This window comes from Oncorhynchus mykiss, chromosome 16, assembly GCF_057628025.1.
Source record: "Oncorhynchus mykiss isolate SJ-2025 chromosome 16, ASM5762802v1, whole genome shotgun sequence".
NCBI lineage: Eukaryota > Metazoa > Chordata > Actinopteri > Salmoniformes > Salmonidae > Oncorhynchus > Oncorhynchus mykiss.
In genome coordinates, this window is record NC_143037.1 from 53,149,829 (window position 1) to 53,172,237 (window position 22,409).

At 44.4% G+C, this 22,409-nt stretch overlaps 1 long non-coding RNA gene across 1 annotated transcript in view; it reads right to left on the minus strand.

Annotated features, from left to right (window-relative positions):
* The window catches only part of LOC149976922 (uncharacterized), a 28,422-nt gene extending 11,800 nt beyond the window's left edge, over positions 1 to 16,622 (minus strand). The window contains exons 1-2 of the long non-coding RNA XR_016487571.1: positions 16,252 to 16,622; positions 11,021 to 11,098 (exon numbers count right to left, since the gene is read on the minus strand). This is a non-coding gene — a long non-coding RNA (uncharacterized LOC149976922). The remainder of the gene's footprint in view (positions 1 to 11,020; positions 11,099 to 16,251) is intronic.
* Positions 16,623 to 22,409: the final 5,787 nt, after the last annotated feature.

Sequence of the window (22,409 nt, forward strand, 5' to 3'; positions counted from 1 at the left end):
ATCTGGGCTTCCAACTTTGTGCAACAGTTTGGGGAAGGACCTTTTCCGTTTCAGCATGACAATGCCCCCGTGCAGAAAGTGGGGTCCGTACAGAAATTATTTTTCGAGATCAGTGTGGAAGAACTAGACCGGCTTCAACCCCATCGAACACCTTTGGGATGAATTGGACCTGCGAGCCAGGACTAATTGCCCAACATCAGTGCCCGACCTCACTAATGCCCTTGTGGCTGAGTGGAAGTAAGTCCCGCAGCAATGGCCAACATCTAGTGGAAAGCCTTCCCAGAAGAGTGCAGGCTGTTATAGCAGCAAATGGGGGATCAACTCCATATTAATGCCCATGATTTTGGAATGAGATGTTCGACGAGCAGGTGTCCACATCATTTTGGTCATGTAGTGTATTCAGTCCAGAGGCCTTCACCAAGTGAGATCCTAAGCTAATATGTTAACATTCAAATACAATAATTTAGCACAATACATCACGTATTTCATAAGCCCTTATTTTGAGGGCCAAGTTTTACCCTAATTCAGTAGCCTGAAACCGATGGTTTACACCCAACATCAGGCCTGCACGTCACATTATTTTGGGATGCAAAGTGATGTGTAATTCCTATTGGATATCCAACATTTTACATTTTTATTCAGAATGACTGCCAGGGTTGGGAAGAATAATTTATGCAATTATCTGAAGTGTCTAAACTGGAAAAAAACATTTCAGTAATGGGTGTAACAAGTCCAAGTAACAGATTGGATTAGTTTAGACAAAATTATGTTATTTAGATTTGACTAGTATAAGATAAATTAATCAATGTACATGCAAAAACATATATACAGTATATGTATAAAAACAATAACTCTAAAAATCAACCTGCAATAGAGCATGCTGGGAAATATGATAATGTTGAGTGTGGTTTTGGTTTACGCTGGTTATTAACACCAACACTGGTGTTCTTTTACGCCAATGAGTGTTAACTTAACACTTAAATCAACACTCAAATTATTACACGGAAAAATCAACCCAAGGTAACACTGGCCAATTTGCTGTGTACTCAAGACAAACAAGGCCTTGTCTTTGTTTCCCACATGCAGCGTGCTTGTTCTAACTACCCTCTGCTCAAATGAACTCCCCCACGTGTGACAGACAGTGTGGCCTTGGGCGGCATACAGAACCTATCACCACCACCTCCTCCAGATGGGTTTTCAAAATCTAGGCAGAACTGGGATTTCTGCACACAACTCCCAGCTCTCTTAGGAGCTAGTGTTGAAAAGGTCTGCCTAATTGTAAATTGTAAAATCACCATAACATGATTGTGAAACGTTTCGTCTCGTTCAGCCTGTCTCTTTGGTCAGGGAATGGACAAGCAACAAGTAATCATAATGCTTTGATAGACATACATTACTGTATTAGTATACACCATTTATCACATGTATCTGCATGGTCCTCTTACTGTGACATGGACTTATTCTGTTGTGCTTGAGGGGCAGCAGAGGAACTGAACTTTATAGACATAAAAGGATATCCTTTCAGATGGAGTTATGTATAGTGCAAGTGGCCCTTCCTTAACAAGACGGATTTCTCCTGCAGGTCTCCTCTCTCCTCCTCGTTCACCAGGATTCCAACTTCCTCCACTCAGGGAGTACTGAGATAGATCAGAACATTCGCAAGAAGGGGGAGCGAGGGCCTCCATTTATCCTACCCGTCTGACCCTTCTGGAAGCGTAGTGCTCCTCCTAATACTCCCCTCCATCCCCCTCTTTCTTTCCCTGTAGCCCTTTCCTTTGGCTGCGTTCAGACTGTTTGAGGCCATGTGGTGTTTAAAGCGCCACCGGGGAAATCTCCCTCGCTACTCCTCACTTCATCTGAAATTAATCCTGGCTGTCTGAAAGAGGAGATGATTTTGAGGAGGCAGGGTGGGAGAATTGAGGCATGGCATGAACGGTGCTCCACTATGTAGCCAGGACCCATGTGGTCCTGATCTTCATCTTTAATGCTGAAAAATGTTTACTCTGAGACCATTGAACAGCAGAGCAGAGAGGAAAGTTAAGAGATGGCAGGAAGTTTCTAGGTTCCATTGGGGGAACAGTTTCATTCCACAACAGAGTACCTGTCATGACCTGTAACCTGATGGCATGTATCTGAACCATGATATTCATGAGGATAGCTTTCCTAGTGTTATGAGGAGCGGAGCTGGTGAACCCAAGAGCAGACTGGGATAAGGTAACCTAGGTATTTATTGAAAAACAGGATGAATATGGGCTGCAGGGCAGGGAAAGCTCGCTCTGGTTGCAGGGAGCCAGGTACTGAGGCTAGAGCGAGGGGAGTTGGGGCTGGGTAAGCAGGTCCGGAGAGGAATCCAAGGAAGCAGTAGAGTAGGGGTCCAGGACAGGGTAGCAGGACTGACGAGACATGGGACTGGAGACAGGGACCAGAATCAGAGCGGACTGAACTGTAGCGGAGAGGAAAACAGAGTCAGGCAAGGGAAAACAGGCACAACATGAAAACAGGATCTATGCGGGAACAAACGGCTAAAACCGCAGACTGACTGAGCAGAGGTTACGATCTGGCAGCGTGGAAGTGGCAGGGCTGAGTATTTGTAGATGTTTTGATTATGGAACAGGTTGCAGCTGGTGGGGTTCTGCTCTGCCTCCAGCACACCTGTCTCCGCCCACACAATCACAAAGAGAAAGAGGGAGAGAGCACTGGGGGAATGCCGGCAGGTTAGGGAGACACAGGATGAGCAGTAGAGGGCACCTTTGGGCGCCCGACCAGACTTATCTGGGTGTGAGGTATAGAATGCACGGAGGGGTACAGAATATGACGGCAGGGAACCCAGCAGTGCTCCTCAGGCCCGTATCCTTCCCAGTCCACCAGGTACTGCCAGCCGTGATCCTGACGGCGCACGTCCAGAAGCTGCCGTACGGTCTCGGCAGGATGGTCATTGATTACCCGAGAAGGTGGAGGAGCTGCTGCAGGAGGAGACAGGGGACTGGAATTGATGGAAGGTAGGTTGGATCTTGAGAGAGGTTGGGAGTTTCAGGTGCACAGCAGAGGGGTTAATGACATGATCCATTTCAAAGGACCAATGAATCTTCTTCTTAGAAGCCACCTTCAATGGCAGGTCCTTCGATGAGAGCCATACCTTTTGGCCTGGAGTGTAGATGGGAGCTGAGGCACGGTGACAGTTAGCTTGGAACTGGGTCCTGGAGGAGGCACATAGAAGGGCAGCCTGCCCTTCCTCTAGGTGCGATGACAACGGTGCATATGGTCATGGACAGGGAACCACCACCTAGACCTCTTGGGCAGGGCCCCCCAAAAAATCTGAATGGTTTTTCCTCTGGGTTTTGCCTGCTACATAAGTTATGTTATACTCACAGACATGATTCAAACAGTTTTAGAAACTTCAGAGTGTGTTCTATCCAAATCTACTAATAATATGCATATCTTATCTTCTGGGGATGAGTAGCAGGCTGTTGAATTTGGGCATGCCTTTCATCCGGATGTGAAAATACTGCCCCCTGTCACCAAGAAGTTAACAAAAAGCTTATTCCCCAACAGCAGTTGGAGAACTTGGCGAACGTGTTGCTGGTGAGCCTCAGAGTCCGTAGAAAAAATCTGAATGTCATCCAAATAGACAAAAACGAAGCGTCCAATCACATCCCTAAGTACATCATTGACTAGGCTCTGGAAAACAGCAGGGGCATTAGTGAGACCAAAAGGCATGTCCAAATACTCAGTGTCCAAGTGGTGTGTTGAATTCTGGTTTCCACTCGCCCCCCTCTCTGATGAGGACAAGGTGGTTGGCATTCCGGAGGTTGAGTTTGATGAACACCGTGGCACTATGGAGGTGGGCAAAAGCAGAACTGATGACTGGCAAGGGGTACTTGTTCTTCACAGTGATATTATTCAGCACACGGAAGTCTATGCACAGCCTCAGCGACCCATCTTTTTTCTTTACAAAGAAAAAACAGCGGAGAAAAGCCTGATATGTCCTGCAGCCAGGGAATCCTGGATGTACCCCTCCATAGCCTCGTGCTCAGGGCAAGAGAGGTTATGCAACCGGCTACAGGGGAGTGGCGCTCTAGGCTGGAGGTCAATGGTGCAGTTGTACGGCCGATGAGGCGGAAGGGCGTGGTGCTTGTTGAACACAGGAGCTAGATCGTGATACTCGAGAGGCACTGATGACAGGTCTGGAATTCTGGAATAGACTGGGGCACAGACAAGGCAGGGGCAAGGGCAGAACGAAGACAATTTGAGTGACAAAATTAACTCCAAGTGGTTATCTTTCCGGTGGTCCAGTCAATCTGTGAATTTTGCAGCTTTAACTTTTCTAGCGCGACAACATTCCAAGAACCAGGGGAGAGTGAGGATGGCCAAGAACCAGGGGAGAGTGAGGGAAGTCAATTATGTAGAGACTGATACTTTCCTGGTGATTCCCAGAGAGACGCAGGAAGATAGTTCTCTCACAGACACAGGCGAGGAGCTGTCCGTTGAGAGCGTTGGCATCGAGGGGTGAATCGAGTGGAACAGTGTCCAGGTCCAACTGGAAAATGGCACCTCGGTCCAGGAAGCTCTCATCGACGTCCAAGTTGATGAGGGCAGGCAGAGGAAAAGCCTGGCTCTGCCATACAAGGGTGCCATCTAGCAAAGGTCTGGGGGAAATGGGCCGACAACTGCCGTGCCACCTCCTTTTGCTGGCGGCAGGGAACAAGTGGAGATGAAGTGAACAACCTGGCCATAGTATAGGCAGCTCCTAGTGCTGATTCGCCGCTGCCTCTCCTTAGGTAAGAGACGGGCCTGGCCGAGCTGCATGGGTTCATGTTCTGGAAGAGACTTGGAAATGAGGCATTCGGAGGAGGAGAACCAAGCAAAGAAGCAGATGTAGTGATGGGGCATGCAACCCTACCTGCCCTCTCCCTCCGATACTCACGGAGCCGGTTGTCAATCGGATGGCGAGAGAGATGAACTCCTCGGTTCCATCAGGCTCATACCTGGACACCAACTCATCCTTGATGGTCTCAGTGACAGCTTGCTGGCACGGGCCTCGTCAATCCAACTGCTCTCAGTGGTGAGGGTGCGAAACTTGATTTTTCCGCGACACTACTATAGCCTTGACAGAGGGACAGGAGTCGCTTAGCTGCATCCTTACCGCAGACAGGGTGGTCGAAGACTCCTCATTTCCTTTGTGAAGCTGGAGTAGGAGGAACGGATGGGGGACTGTCTCTCCCACACTGCCATGGCCCAGTAAAGCACTGCTCCACGGAGGCTGCCGATCAGGAAGGAAATCTTGACCCGTTCGCTAGCATAAGCTTAGGGTTGTTGTTCGTATACTAGTGGAGCTTTGCAAGCTCCGAGGTTGCCATCGTAATGCTCAGGGGCCAAAACAAATGGCTCACGGGGCAGAGGAGAGGGACTCGGGCTGGTTGCGAGCTCTGGGCAAAGGTTCAGCCCTGCAGGTCCAAAAGGCTCCATTAAAACTCCTTGACGTGCTTCAGAAGGGTTTTCAGGGCTTGGTCATGTTGTGATGAAGGAAAGAAGGAAAGAGGGAGAGAGCACTGGGGGAGTGGTGGCAGGTTAGGGAGACACAGGATGAGCAGTAGAAGGCGTGGCAGGCGCATATGTAACACCTAGAGGCACCGCAGTGCTCCCTGGCAACAATTTTTGACATGACCTCTATTTTATACATAGACAGAGGCACATGAACATACAGTACCATACTATCACCTCATATCTTCACATCTCTTTGTCATTTAATAATTTGTCATTCAGTCAGCTGCACTACTTGTGTGCTATTTTTATCACTGTAAACTGTTGGCCTCTGATTGTCAAAATGCCTCTTGTCTGAGTAATGCTGACACAAGAGAGACAAGGTTAACCTGCTTTTGCTGGATCAGGGTTCTTATGAAAGAAATGTTCACATCTCTGACATTTCCCATCACTGTTAACTGCCAGGAGGGACAGGCTCATAGTCAAGGGGATTATTATTGACAACTTGAAGGAAATCAAATATACTTGTCTCCATCTTTGTCTAGGTATTTCCACTGCTTTTTCAATGTCAGGTCTTTCCTTTCACTGTTTCCATAGTGGCAGTTATGTCGAAGACAGTTGACATATTATTTCACTATTATGAGTATGCTATTATATTGCTATACAGACGGGCAGGCATCCAAGTTGCATGCCTGGCATGGACAGGAGTCTGCAATGCAGGTCATCTGCTTGTCCCACTTGGGCCACTCTCCCTGCCTTTCCTCTCCAGTCTCTTAGCTTGCCTGTGGGAGAGACACTGCAGTAGCCTTGCCTGTAGCGGTAGCAGTACTGCCTGCCAGTCTGAAGCTGATGAGCTCTGGCCTTGACCCACATCAGCAGATCCAGAAAATGAATAATAAATACACCAGTGAGTCTTTTCCACATTCCTGTCATCACTTGTTTGGTGTATTCCCCCATGACCCTCTGCAGAAAGGGCACTGTTGTCAGGAGAGTCTACGGCCGTTTATTTTCTCCCTAACATGAACAGTGAATCTAATGTTGGGAGTGTAATATTCATTGCTCCAAATGTGGGAGTTGTGTTTTTTACAGTTTGGATCACTGACCTGAAACATAAACACATCAAATTTGACATCAAAATGTCTTTGTCTTCCAATACTGGGGTAATGATGGAATGTTTTAAACAACAGTGCATTTTCTTTTGTTTTACTTTGCTTAACAAAACATCCCATAAACTAGAGTAGAACAGATCTCACTCTGCAGTTGACTCAGCCTACTGTTCTATGCAGAGGCACTAACCCAACACAACTCAACCAAGTCCATACTAAATTGCATAAGAGCCTGAGTCGCCTTTTGGGTGTTTTAAGCCTCTGCAGCCTCGCTCATGCCTGTCAGATTCCCCCTCAGCCCCCATCCGCCCTGCACCCCATCCCATACTGTGTGCCGTACAGCTGAGCAAGCCTGGCCTGCTTTGTGTGATAGCACAGATTTAATAATAACACCGTTTGGGATGAGAATTGAATTTCATACTTGGACGCCCTGACACTACATGTGTTTCTTTTTAATAAAGAGCAGAGCCACTCGGCCTAAAGGAGATAGCTTTTCTCCTCTAGCCTCTGTAAGCGTAAGCTCAGCTGTGCTGGTCGCTCCACCATGCACTGTCGTGTTGGATAGAACATCTGCTGGGTTGATCATTGCAATTTCTCTCTACTTGATAAGACGGCTCTTCTCCGCTCTCTCCCGGCTCCATTCACATGCAATCTCCTCTCAGCCCTCTACTGCCAAGTCCATCAGCAGCACCGTTTGTCTTCTCTGATCAGGAGACTGCTGGCCAGCACTCTCAGACTTATGATTTGAACAAAACAGATATTGAAGGAGTCAAGGTGGGGTGAGAAGATGCAAAGATATACTGTAAATCCGATGTTGTTTACAGGACAGCGATCATCACAGTGGGATGCTGGTACTCCAGCAGTGAGAGAAAAGGGAAAGAAGTGCCTTATTTTTGATAAACAATGTTCCTGTTGTAATCTGGTAAAAACTAACACAATTTCACAACTTGTGTTTGAAGAGTACCATACATCAAATCATTCATAGATTTTTAGATGAATGCCAACATTTAATAGCATACGGCAGGAGAGAAGTTAGCTACAATTTTTGGGATCAAACTACCGTAGGTTAAGAGACTGCCTGGAGAATAATAGTGTTTGTTTAAAGTGTTTTCTCAACCTTCTCCAGGGACCCAATTACAAGTACAGCAACCGCAGCATATTTAGTCAAATCGTCAGCAGCCAAATTATTTACCTTCCTGTACACACAACAAAACAATTGCTGCAAGCTCTATTCAGAGTTTGTGCTGCAGTCACTATGTATTATGTATGTGTGGATGTCTGGGGAATTTCTCCATCTCAGATTAAACGTATTGCAGAGGGCAGTCAGGGCACAGGCCGGCCTTCCACACCACCAGCGTATGGGCTAGTAGTCCTGCTCTGCAGGAGAACCCCTGACCTGGGAGACAGGCCATCCACACCACCAGCGTATGGGCTAGTAGTCCTGCCCTGCAGGAGAACCCCTGACCTGGGAGACAGGCCATCCACACCACCAGCGTATGGGCTAGTAGTCCTGCCCTGCAGGAGAACCCCTGACCTGGGAGACAGGCCATCCACACCACCAGCGTATGGGCTAGTAGTCCTGCCCTGCAGGAGAACCCCTGACCTGGGAGACAGGCCGTCCACACCAGGCCTCCCGGTAGGGCCTCTGGTTTAAGAGGTTTTATTAATGAACTCAGGTCTCATTGTTTCCCAGCTTACTTCTCTCTGGAGGTCTGAGTTAAAGAATCTAGCCAACAGCATGGGCCGACAATTATGATAACTCACTGACTCATAAAGAAACACTTTTACATACAAACCAAAGACTTCCGAAACCTCTTAGGATGAAACATGGGTGCAAATTAATCACTCTCTCAATTCTGTTTTTTCCCCTTCAACATTGCACTTCAAATTTCTCTTTTAATTTATGGTTGCCATGTGATGTATCAATTGTGCAGAGAGGAGAGAGAATTTTGTATTAATTGGTTTGATGTGGATTAGTTAAGAGACCTTCTTCCACACTCCCCTGCAATCGCATTTCAATTAATAACATTCACTGAGGCGTTACCTGCAGATGTGGAATAAAGATGATTGGCCTGCCACTCACACAGCGAGGCAGAATTTATAAGTTGGCACTGGCTTCCTCCTCTCTTTCTCCCTAACCCTAAATGTTTTTCTGATGAAATCACGCCACATTTGAGTCATTTATTTATTTTGCCTGGGCTACCCGTTGGTTGGGTCAGCGCAGGGAGAGAAAAGCACAGAGCTGTGAAGAGGTTTCTCTTCACGGAGATGGCATGCAACTTTAAAACCTGTCCGAGAGCGCCACATTTCAAATGAGATGGGGAACAACACAGCCATTTTCTATTAGGCTGAGCCTCTCCTCTCTTGGCTGAGTGATAACCTGCAGACAACCTCCTCCCTCTTCCTTTTCCTCCTCTTCTGGGCTCTCTCCCCAAAGTTCTTCTCAATTGGCCATGGCTATTTATTGCTGAAGACGTAATAGGAAATCTCAGAGGATCGATTGTTCCTTCTGCGAGGAGCTTGATTTTTCTCTTCTCCTCCTCGTCTGCTCACTCTGGCAAGATTGGCTTGATGCAACAAGCAACTAGCATCCAGAGTGGTCAGGCTCTGCTGGAGCTGAGAGAAGGAGTGGAGCGAGGAACTCAAACAGGGTCTCCCAGGGCCCAGCTCAAAGCTTTAGTTTAAAAGGAACTGGACAGTTCCATATGCTCTATACCATGGATGGGCAACTGGCGGCCCCCCTTTTAAAGGCCCTCGTATTGATTTGTGTTGATTGATTTTGTGAGTGAGTCTCACTCATATTAGAACCTGCAAACCTTTCTCTCCGCCCCATGGCAAAATGAGTAGAATTGCAGGATATTACCTGTAAACAGCTAGTTTTCCTCTTCCTCCCATGGCAAAATGAATAGAATTGCTTAAAATGTGTTTCAAAATCTTCTCTCTGCTCCATGGCAAAATGTGTAAAATTACAGCAAACTTGGTTTAAAACTGCAACATTTTCTCTATGCTCCATGGCAAAATGTGTAGAATTGGGGGCGTACGCAGCCCCTCATGATGAGTTCAGATTGTTTTGTGGCCCCCATCCCTATGAACGTTGCCCATCCCTGCTCTATGCCCTAACACACCACAAACTTTGTCAAGTCAGAAAAGTACTGAGCTCCTGACTTACTAACACACACTGGGGGAATCTTTCTCAGACATGCTGTCTTTAACAGCAGCTTTCCTCCGAAGGTTTCTACTTTTTCAGTGTGAAGTGAACCTAATGTGATGATGGACCATAGAGGAGCAAAGACCTTTTTACTTCACCCTTCAACTGTGGGGCTGCCGTACACAACTAAACCTTGCAGTGTGAAAAGAAGTTATGAGAGAGAGAGAGAGAACGAGAGAGAGAGAGAGAGAGATACAATTAAATACAAGTGGGGATAAGCTAGCAGAGAACAGAACTATGAAAATAAAAGAAAGGGGGAACAAATGAATGAATGGCAGATAAAATGGCACATGTCAGACTGGTGCAGAGAAGGATAGAGGGATAGAGCGGCAGAAGAGGAGCATGCTGAATGGCGGAAGATGAATCACGGGCAGAGCAGAGCGGTGTTGTGTCGGCTCATTTGGGAGCTGATGTGTCGGGAAGCGGTGGATGGGTGTTAATGAGGAGACTACGTGACTCTCTAAAAAGCCTGATGCATCACAGAGCAGCCGGGGGGAACGGAGAGGGGGAACAGCGCTGTGGGGAGAGGAGAGGAGAGGGGGGTCCTCAACTGGGGGAAGGGAGGGAAAGAAGAGCGCTTTGGGGAGAAAAAGGAGACTGCCTTCCTGGGGAGATTGTAAACCTGGAGCCTGCCTCTACACTGCTTCACCAGGCATCTGCCTCTATGCTGAGTCACAGAGATCTGGGACCGGGCTTCTGTTATCATTAGCACAGAAAGCAGGGTGTATTTTTCAAGCAATTGTATGACTAGTGTGAAGTCAATGTGGCGACTGTCTTACTGGGATTGCTACAATAGCTGTCCTATCTCATGATAATGAAAACAAATCACGGTTACATGTAACTGTAGAGGTGTTTTAGACAGGCATAATAACCCCCGGCTTTATGAAGAGAGTAGTGAAATACAGGCCATCTGTGAACACATCTGGCTTGTTTGCTATCCCTGATTGCTGCCACCCAACATTTTGATTGGAATAGAACTGAACTCCCATCATTCCTTAATCCACTCTAGCTCGCGGAAAGGAATCTACATTCTACAATTACTGTTACATAAGACATGTCATTTTTATTTAGCAAAATGCTGAATCCTCATACCTGTAATTGCTGGCAGTGCAGATAAAAGTTGTACCATTTGTTAAATTGGAAGCAACACAGTGTGGAAAAAGTGTCGACGGGAGAGATGGCCTAAAATAAAGAATTAGTCATCTTCCGTTTACAGCCAGCTCACCTGTTTATGCAGAATCCACTAATGACTTGTAGCTGATTAAACGTGTTTGTTTGTGTCCTCATCTGTCTGAAAAAAGACCTGTGGATGAGAATTGAGAAAAAGGTTGTCTTATAAAACCAAAACCAGGCCACCTACTAACAAATTCTAGGAAAGCACTGAAAAGAAGTGAGATGGCTGGTTCACTCAAATTAAACACAACATTTAGCAGTCAATGCTCAGGAGGCAGAGTGCTCCTCTGCCTGCACATTGACGTTAAGCCCTTCTCTCCACGCAATGGCATTGAGGATGCAGAGCGACACCCTGCCTTGGATTAAACAATGTAACTTCATACTGGGAGAAATCAATGCACTAAATGCTATTTCTTTGGGTAAAACATGGTGAGACATGGAGGCCCATTAGGGATGCCAAAAGGTGACATTCTCATTAAATGTGAAAAGCTTAGAGACTGTGATCTTACAACATGAGTTATCCACTGCAATATGCCTGTCACCACCACTTTAGCCTTTAGCTAGCTTGTGCACTGCCAACATGTTCATATTTCTCAAAACTAATGCCTTATAAGACTTTATTAAAACTATTCGTACCCTGAGGGGTTTGTAAAAATGTCCCCTTTGAATAAGTTATATCACTTTTACTGTTACACATATCAAATGTATTCGGTGGCCCCTCAGGGGTAAAATAACAGAAATGTTTCTGCGGTTTGCAATGTTGGTCGTAAAGCCATGATACATTTTAGTGATGGAGGAAAAAAATCGATACAGTTACAAATCGGGATAATATTTTTGACAATATATAATATTGTATCGTTTTGACAACATCACAATAATATTTTTGTGTGGCAGTTGAAGACAGAAGTTTACATACACTTTAGCCAAATACATTTAAACTCAGTTTTTCACAATTCCTGACATTTAATCCTAATAAAAATTCCCTGTTTTAGGTCATTTAGGATTACCACTTAATTTTTTTATTTTAAGAATGTGAAATGTCAAAATAATAGTAGAGAGAATTATTTATTTCAGCTTTTATTTATTTCATCACATTCCCAGTGGGTCAGAAGTTTACATACACTCTATTAGTATTTGGTAGCATTGCCTTTAAATTGTTTAACTTGGGTCATATGTTTCGGGTAGCCTTCCACAAGCTTCCCACAATACATTGGGTGAATTTTGGCCCATTCCTCCTGACAGAGCTAGTGTAACTGAGTCAGGTTTGTAGGCCTCCTTGCTTTGTGATTGCCACTCCAATACCTTGACTTTGTTGTCCTTAAGCTATTTTGCCACAACTTTGGAAGTATGCTTGGGTCATTGTCCATTTGGAAAACCCATTCACGACCAAGCTTTAACTTCCTGACTGATGTCTTGAGATGTTGCTTCAAGATATCCACATAATTTTCCTACCTCATGATGCCATCTATTTTGTGAAGTGCACCAGTCCCTCCTGCAGCAAAGCACCCCCACAACATGATGCTGCCACCCCCGTGCTTCACAGTTGGGATGGTGTTCTTCGGCTTGCAAGCCTCCCCCTTTTCCTCCGAACATAACGATGGTCATTATGGCCAAACAGTTCTATTTTTGTTTCATCAGACCAGAGGACATTTCCCCAAAAAGTATGATCGTTGTCCCCATGTGCATGTGCAGTTGCAAACCGTAGTCTGGCTTTTTTTGTGGCGGTTTTGGAGCTTCTTCCTTGCTGAGCAACCTTTCAGGTTGTGTCGATATAGGACTCGTTTTACTGTGGATATAGATACTTTTTGTACTTGATTCCTCCAGCATCTTCACAAGGTCCTTTGCTGTTGTTCTGTGATTGATTTGAACTTTTCGCACCATAGTATGCTCATCTCTAGGAGACAGAATGCGTGTCCTTCCTGAGCTGTATGATGGCTTCGTGGTCCCACTTGCGTACTATTGTTTGTATACATGAATGTGGTACCTTCGGGTGTTTGGAAATTGCTCCCAAGGATGAACCAGACTCGTTGAGGCCTACAATTATTTTCTGATGGTTTGGCAGATTTCTTTTGAATTTTCCATGATGTCAAGCAAAGAAGCATTGAGTTTGAAGGTAGGCCTTGAAATACATTGTAACGATTGTCGAAGAGGAGCAAATTGCAGCGTGGTACGTAGTCATAATCATTTTTTATAAATATGAATACTGAACAAAAACAACAAACCGACAAACGAACAGTTCTGTAAGGTGCAAAAAAAAAACTAAACAGAAAATAACTACCCACAACCCATAGTGGGAGAACAGGCTGCCTAAGTATGGTTCTCAATCAGAGACAACGATAGCCAGCTGCCTCTGATTGGGAACCATACCAGGCCAAACACATAGAAATAGAAAACATAAAACACAAAACATAGAATGCCCACCCCAACTCACGCCCTGACCAAACTAAAACAGAGACACAATATAGGAACCAAGGACAGGACATGACAGTACCCACCCCCCCCCCCCCCCCCCCCCCAAACGTGCGGACTCTGCCACAAAACCTAATCCCATAGGGGAGGGTCTGGGTGGGCATCTGTCCGCGGTGGCGTCTCTGGCGCGGGTAGTGGACCCCACTCCACCATAGTCTTGGCCCACTTAAGTGGCGCCTTTGGAGCGGAGACCCTCGCCGCCGACCTCGGACTGGGGACCCTTGCAGCGGGCCCCGAATAGACGGAAGACTCCGGCCTGTCTCTCGTGCCTGTTGCGCTGCCTTGCCTCATATCACCGGCGCTCAGCTTTCGCGATATTCCCCAGCCTGTGCCCAGGGTCCCTTACCGTCCAAAATCTCCTCCCATGTCCAGGAGTCCAGAACCCTCTGCTCCTGGTTACCACACTGCTTGGTCCGGTTGTGGTGGGTAGTTCTGCAACGATTGTCGTCGGGAGAAGGAGAAGAGGACCAAAGTGCAGCGTGGTAAGTATTCATAATAATTGTAATAAATATGAATACTGAACAAAAACAACAAACCGACAAATGAACAGTTCTGTAAGTGCAAAAAAAAACACCCCAAAAAAGGAACTAAGGTCTGGACGTGACATACATCCACAGGTACAACTCCAATTGACTAACATTTTGTAAATTAGCCTAACAGAAGCTTCGAAAGCCATGTAATCTTCTGACCCACTGGAATTGTGATACAGTGAATTATAAGTGAAATAATCTGTCTGTAAACAATTGTTGGAAAAATTACTTGTGTCATGCACAAAGTAGATGTCCTAACCGACTTGGCCAGTCTATAGTTTGTTAACAAGAAATTTGTGGAGTGGTTGAAAAATTAGTTTTAATGACTCCAACCTAAATGTGTGTTAACTTCCGACTGTAGTTGGCTGTACCTGCACCAAAGCTCAAGTATTTCTACTTCTTAGCTTGTTCTCCAGGTTCTTTTTAATAAGGAGCCAATTTGTTTTCAACCCTTTTATTTCCTCGACTGATCAAAACTAGTTTTCTCATGGCTCTCTCTTTTCCATCTGCAGAAGACATGGTGAGGAATATGTTTGGAACATCGAATCACAATAAAATTACAGTATTGAATGGCAGTACATATAGAATCGTGAGAATTGTGAGAACCGCAATACTTAACGTATCGGCAATTAAGGATGGCGATAATATCATATCTTGAGGTCCCTGGACATTCTCAGTCCTAGTTTTATTAGAACTGATTTCTACAGATATTTTATCAATGATGTATAATCATCACTCAGGTCAGTAAAATGACACTAGATTATATTACATTACTCTAGCACTGTTTCAACTCAGTTTTAGCCACTGTCACTGAGTAAGGGGACATCTGTCTCCATCCCCTTTCCTTTCCCTGTCTTCTGCTCGTCACTCGTTGATGATGGCTCCCTGATATGGAAGGTGTTTTTCTTCCTTCCTTCCTCAGCCTTGACAGGCTCTAATCCACATATTTTGTCTCCCTGCATGACTTCTGCTAGATTTCACACGGGTAATTCCCCCTGCGCCACATCCGTCCATCCCTCTCTCACAGAGGGTGCTCTCCACTGGCATTTACGGTGCATCCAGAGTGCTATTGCAGCATCACTTTGCATTTAGATAACTACTGCCTCTCCCAGCAAATTGGCCTGCCACACCAAATGTCTGCGCCTTGTGGTGAGGGGGACGAACAGCTCCCCTGGCCTTAGCAGTCGTATCTAACCATACACACAGGCAGGTACACCCGCCCCACACCCCACAGACATACACACACCTACACACAAACAAACAAACACACAGCATTACAACACCAGTGGCTGAGGCAGAAGCCTGCAACCTGGTCTCAGAGCATTTAGAATTATCCAAGACACTCCATTAGAATAACACAGTATGTTACGTTTCCTATGGTATGTATTCATTTGTGGATGTCCACCAACCGTTTCGTATGATATATTACAAATTTGAAAATGTACAATATAAAACTGATTTGCAAAACGTCCAATATTTTACAAATTTGCAAAATGCGTGATACATTACGAATTCTAGCTAGGTGGATTCTCGGTAACGTTAGCTAGACTAGGGGTTAGGGTTAGGTGTTAGGGTTAATTTTAGGAGTTAGGTTAACCTGTCTAAGATATTGGTTCCCAATTGGGGATCAACCCTCCCACGTTCAGCTGAAACGGTGGCGCATGGAACGCAAAAATATTCTTAAAAACATTTAACCTCCCCACATTAACAAGTCCAATAGCTCAAATGAAAGATAAACACCTTGTTCATCTAGCCAGCAAGTAAGTCAGATTTCTAAAATGTTTTACGGCGAAAACATAGCACATATATATGTAAAACCACCACCAGACACAGCTCATTTGAATAGCCAAAACATGCAATCAACAAACGCAGGATTAAAAAATAAATCGCTCACTAACCTTTTGAAAATCTTCATCAGATGACAGTAATATGACATGTTACACAGTACATATTTTTTTTTTCAATAATATGCCATTTATATCCATAAATGTCCATTTACAGTGAGTTCACGTTCAGAAATTACTCAAAAATGCCCGCAGGAAATCTAGGTAGCGCGGCAAGATAACGTAAATAGACATCAGAAACTTTGACTAAATATACATGTTCTACATATAGTTAGAAAGATACACTGCTTCTTTATGCAACCGCTTTGTTAGATTTATTTTTAACGTTACAGAAATCGCACACTATTCAATATGCTGAGACGGCGCTCAGTTCCAAGCTACATTTCTACGTAATGTTGGAGTCAACAGAAACACAGATTTAAGCATAAATATTCCCTTACCTTCGATGGTCTTCGTTCAGAATGTTCTGGAAGGCTTACCCAATACATCGTTTTGTTTCAAGTCTTGCGTCTTTGTATTAGCTACTGCTAATAACATCAGCTGAAATGCACCCAAAACGTCCTCTGGTCCGGAAAAGTTGCGCATCAAAACTTCAAAATTACATATTATATGTCGACTAAACAGGTCAAACTAAGTGCAGAAGCAAGCTTTATGATGTTTTAGACACGCAAAACAAACTTCAATTCAATCGGCCATCGTCTGCCCTTCTCTTGAGTGCTGGAACAAAGGAATGGCTGGGACCAATTCGCGCCCCTACGCACAGCCTATTCTCTCGTGGCACGCACTAATTTCACTCCCATAGGGTCAATTCTCGCGGGATCTGAACGATTCAAAGCTCTACTGAAAGAGGACATCTAGCGGAAGAGATAGAAAGTCTCCCCAGAATCATAACTGGTTGGGAAGGGTGGGGGCCATGACGTCAAAGTTGCTCCAACTTTCATGGCCACAAAAACTAGTTTGGAAGAATGCCTGCCCTGTGAGTTCTGTTATACTTACATAATTCCAACGGTTTTAGAATCTTTAGAGTGTTTTCTATCCAATAATAATTTTCATTTGCATATATTAGCAATTTTTGACAGATTTTTTTTTCAGTTTACTAGGGGTACCCAATCTCTCCAAAGGGGGCATATGTCTGCCATATCCTTAACAGGTTTTAAAGGGTTAAGGTTAGGGTTAGGAAAAGGGTTAGCTAAAAGGGTTAAGTTTAGGATTAGGGGAAGGGGACGGGTTAGCTAACATGCTAAGTAGTTGCAAAGTAAATCAAAAGTGCTAAGTAGTTGAAAAGTTGCTAATTAGCTCAAATGCTAAAGTTGTCTGTGATGAGATTAAACTCGCAACCTTTGGGTTGCTAGACATAAGCGTTCTACGCCTACCCATCCACCCTGACCAACCACCCTCCTTTCAACCATCTGCCTCATATAATCATACCAAAGTAGCATATCATGCTAAATGTCAGTGACACAATTTATATGGTTTGGGATGAGTTGGACTGCAGAGTGAAGGAAAGCAGCTAACAAGTGCTCAGCATATGTGGGAACTCCTTCAAGACTGTTGGAAAAGCATTCTTCATAAAGCTGGTTGAGAGAATGCCAAGAGTGTGCAAAGCTGTCATCAAGGCAAAGGGTTAATACTTTGAAGAATCTCAAATACAAAATATATTTTGATTTGTTTAACACTTTTTTGGTTACTACTAATAACACTTTATATGATTCCATATGTGTTATTATATAGGTGTGATGTCTTCCCTATTATTCTACAATGTAGAACATAGGTTTTCAAACTCTTGACAGGTACTGCACCTACAGAAAAATACAAAATTCTCTGAGACCAGGTTGAAGCCCAAGCTGGCATGTTATTAAGGAAATGCAAATCAAATCAAAATCAAAACAAAAATTGTATTTGTCACATGTGCTGAACACAACAGGTGTAGACCCTACAGTGAAATGCTTACTTACAAGTTTGCAGTTTTAAGAAAAAAAAGTGTTCAGTAAAAAATAGATAAGAAAAACATTTAAATAAACAAATAGTTAAAGAGCAGCAGTAAAATAACAGTAGTGAGGCTTTATACAAGGGGTACCGGAACAGAGTCAATGTGCGGTTAGTCGAGGTAATTGAGGTAATATGTACATGGAGGTAGAGTTAAAGTGACTATGCATAGACAATAACCAGACAGTAGCAGCAGCAAAAAAGAGGGGGGGGGGGGGGGGGGGGGGGGACAATTGCCGTGTGGTAGCAGAGAGAACAGTTTATGACTAGGGTGGCTGGAGTCTTTGACTATTTTTAGGGCCTTCCTCTGACACCGCCTGGTATAGACGTCCTGGATGGCAGGCAGCTTAGCCCCAGTGATGTACTGGGCCATACACACTACCCTCTGTAGTGCCTTGCAGTCGGAGGCCGATCAGTTGCCATACCAGGCAATGATGCAACCATGCTCTCAATGGTGCAGCTGTAGAACTGTTTGAGGATCTGAGGACCCATGCCAAATCTTTTCAGTCTCCTGAGGGGGAATAGTCTTTGTCGTGCCCTCTTCACAACTGTCTTGGTGTATTTGGACCATGATAGTCTCTTGGTGATGTGGACACCAAGGAACTTGAAGCTTTCAACCTGCTCCACTACAACCCCGTCGATGAGAATGGGGGCATGCTCGGTCCTCCTTTTCCTGTAGTCCACAATCATCTCCTTTGTCTTGATCACGTTGAGGGAGAGGTTGTTATCCTGGCAACACACGGCCAGGTCTCTGACATCCTCCCTATAGGCTGTCTCATCGTTGTCGGTGATCAGGCCTACCACTGTTGTGTCGTCGGCAAACTTAATGATGGCGTTGGTGTTGTGCCTGGCCATGCAGTCATGGGTGAACAGGGAGTACAGGAGGGGACTGAGCACAGACCCCTGAGGGGCCCCCGTGTTGAGGATCAGCGTAGCAGATGTGTTGTTACCTACCCTTACCACCTGGGGGCGGCCCGTCAGGAAGTCCAGGATCCAGTTGCAGAGGGAGATTTTTAGTCCCAGGGTCCTTAGCTTAGTGATGAGCTTTGAGGGTACTATGGTGTTGAACACTGAGCTGTAGTCAATGAATAGAATAATCACGTAGGTGTTCCTTTTGTCCAGGTGGGAAAGGGCAGTGTGGAGTGCCATTTAGATTGCACTCCAAAGCCAGTAAGTCAGAGTCATGAGAGAGAGAGAGAGAGAGAGAGAGAGAGAGAGAGAGAGAGAGAGAGAGAGAGAGAGAGCGAGAGAGAGAGAGAGAGAGAGAGAGAGAGAGAGAGAGAGAGAGAGAGAGAGAGAGCAGTCTATGAAGGAATACAATCACTACCACTCCATAGGCAGGATAGCCTGGCTGGTTGAGTGATATGGTAAGGGAAAGAGACAACCATTCAGTACCAAGACATTAAACGACACATACCCCGTTTTTAATTTTTACCAGAACAAACAACTAATGCAGGTCAAGTGCAGCTGAAGGGTAAAGCAACAGTGCTGAGTGTTGCAACTTGCCAGCTTTATGTGGCATCCCTCATCCCTTCCCCTACACACACTTTGCAGTAACTCTCACTAGATATGAAGCCAATGACAAGACACCACTGCAAGGGCAAGGAAAGACAAACCATCGGACTGCATTCTATCTCACACCTTTGTCATTGTTATTCACGAGAGAAAAGTTTGACACTACTGGCTCCGCATTTTCCATACAAAATAAATGAATGCTGCTTGATCTACTGCGTACTGCACATTTAGAATAATATACAATGTCTTACATTCAGTTACATACTGTAGTACTCTAGGAAGTGATACATACTGTACATAGGAACCTCTCTCTCTAATAAGATTGTGAGTGATAACTGCTGCTGTCAGAATTGCATAGTTCATCTCAGTTGAGTGGAGCCTGGGTTGCTGATAAGGGGTGTAGTAAGTGCTGCCATGTCTTTGGGAGAGGGCGTAGCGTTACAGTCACTTAGTGATGCAGAGAGTGGAGATGGCCGCTGGTGTTCACTCACTGCAACCTACACCAGTGCTATGCACCCTGTAGCCACAATAATCACGTCGTGCTTTGCTGATGCATTGCAAATGGTGGTTGTGGAGCAGACGATGAAGAGATAGTACTGACTTTGGGCTTTGGGTGACTGGCTGTGATGCAGCACTGTACTCCAGTCACCTCACAACTCTGGATGGAAGCACAACGGAGATGGAAAAAAGTTGTCACAAACTATATTGGACCATGAACTTAGGAAATACATTGTAACAATCTATAGCCATATCTTTGGTATATGACCAGTAGTGTAGCGGAGGCTATTCGCAGGTATATGCCGTGTACCCACTTATTTTTCAGTGGGCATTGCATACACTCACTTCTTAATATCCACAATGTAAATCAAAGTAGTATAGTGATGGCATACGCCGTATCAATTAATAATGTTGATCGAAAAGACAAAACACTTCTAAAATGCACAATGCACATGCAAGCAGTTTCATTGACAGAAATGGAAATATCCATTAGCAATGTTGAAAGCGGGTAGAGCTAAAGAGGCAACAACTATCATGGGTTGCTAATATGATTAGGATAATGCCTTTGGCTGATAGAAGAAGCCAATAGAACAGGACAATACATATAAAATAATTGCCTACACTTTTCTGTGGTGGGATTTTGGCTATACACTACATTAAAGCAAAGTAAAACAGGCCTCAATATGAAGTAAAATGTCCAGGTGCAAACATTTAAGGAACATGACACATAGTGATGCTAATGATAGGCCTAACCGTTGTCTGGTAGATGGAAAGGCTTCCCCAAAAACCTTGTTAACTTTCTACAAAGTAGCCTCTCTGACAGAACTATCTTATTATTATTTGCATCAGTCCTGTGGCCATTTGTTTTGCAAATTCCATTGCATGTGCTAACCAAACAACAACAAAAAAAATCAACATTTCTTAGATTTTTCCAAGACCTCAAAAGTGGTCTCCTGATGTGGTTTAAGCATTGTTATGAACTTACAACATCCAATTTGGTTGTTTTTCTGTTTAAAAAAATATTTTAGAGAAAAAAACATGAAAATAAATCAAAGTTTATTGGCTTCGTACACAGATTTGCAGATTTGCAGAAAAATGCTTATGTTTCTAGGTCCAACAACAATATCAGAGCGAACAATATCAGAATGAGCAATGTCAGAATCTGGAATATAAATATGTCTATATACACAGTTGAAGTGGGAAGTTTACATGCACCTTAGCCAAATACATTTAAACTCAGTTTTTCACAATTCCTGACATTTAATCCCAGTAAAAATTCCCTGTTTTAGGTCAGTTAGGATCACCACTTAATTTTTTTATTTTAAGAATGTGAAATGTCAGAATAATAGTAGAGAGAATGATTTATTTCAGCTTTAATTTCTTTCATCACATTCCCAGTGGGTCAGAAGTTTACATACACTCAATTCGTATTTGGTAGCAATGCCTTGAAATTGTTTAACTCTGGTCAAACGTTTCGGGTAGCCTTCCACAAGCTTCCCACAATACGTTGGGTGACTTTTGGCCCTTTCCTCCTGACACAGCTGGTGTAACTGAGTCAGGTTTGTAGGCCTCCTTGCTCGCACATGCTTTTTCAGTTCCGCCAACAAATTTTCTATAGGATTGAGTTCAGGGCTTTGTGATGGCCACTCCAATACCTTGACTTTTCCACAACTTTGGAAGTATGCTTGGTGTCGTTATCCATTTGTAAAACCCATTTGCGACCAAGCTTTAACTTCCTGACTGATGTCTTGAGATGTTGCTTCAATATATCCACATAATTTTACGTCCTCATGATGCCATCTATTTTGTGAAGTGCACCAGTCCCTCCTGCAGCAAAGCACCCCCACAACATGATGCTGCCACCCCTATACTTTTTCCTCCAAACATAATGATGGTCATCATGGCCAAACAGTTCTATATTTGTTTCATTAGACCAGAGGTCAAAAAAAAAAGTATGATCTTTGCCCCCATGTGCAGTTGCAAACTGTAGTCTGGCTTTTTTTTATGGCGGTTTTGGAGCAGTGGCTTCTTCCTTGCTGAGCGACCTTTCAGGTTGTGTCGATATAGGACTCGTTTTACTGTGGGTATAGATACTTTTGTACTTGATTCCTCCAGCATCTTCACAAAGTCCTTTGCTGTTGTTCTGGGATTGATTTGCACTTTTCGCACCATAGTACGTTCATCTCTAGGAGACAGAAAACGTCTCCTTCCTGAGCGGTATGACGGCTGCGTGGTCCCACTTGCGTACTATTGTTTGTACAGATGAACATGGTACCTTTGGGCGTTTGGAAATTGCTCCCAAGGATGAACCAGACTTGTGGAGGTCTACAAGTATTTTTCTGATGTTGGCTGATTTCTTTTGATTTTCACATGATGTCAAGCAAAGAAGTAGCGAGTTTGAAGGTAGGCCTTGAAATACATCCACAGGTACACCTCCAATTGACTCAAATTATGTCAATTAGCCTATTAGAAACTTCTAAAGCCATGACATAATTTTCTGGAATTTTCCAAGTTGTTTAAAGGCACAGTCAACTTAGTGTATGTAAACTTCTGACCCACTGGAATTGTGATACAGTGAATTATACGTGAAATTATCTGT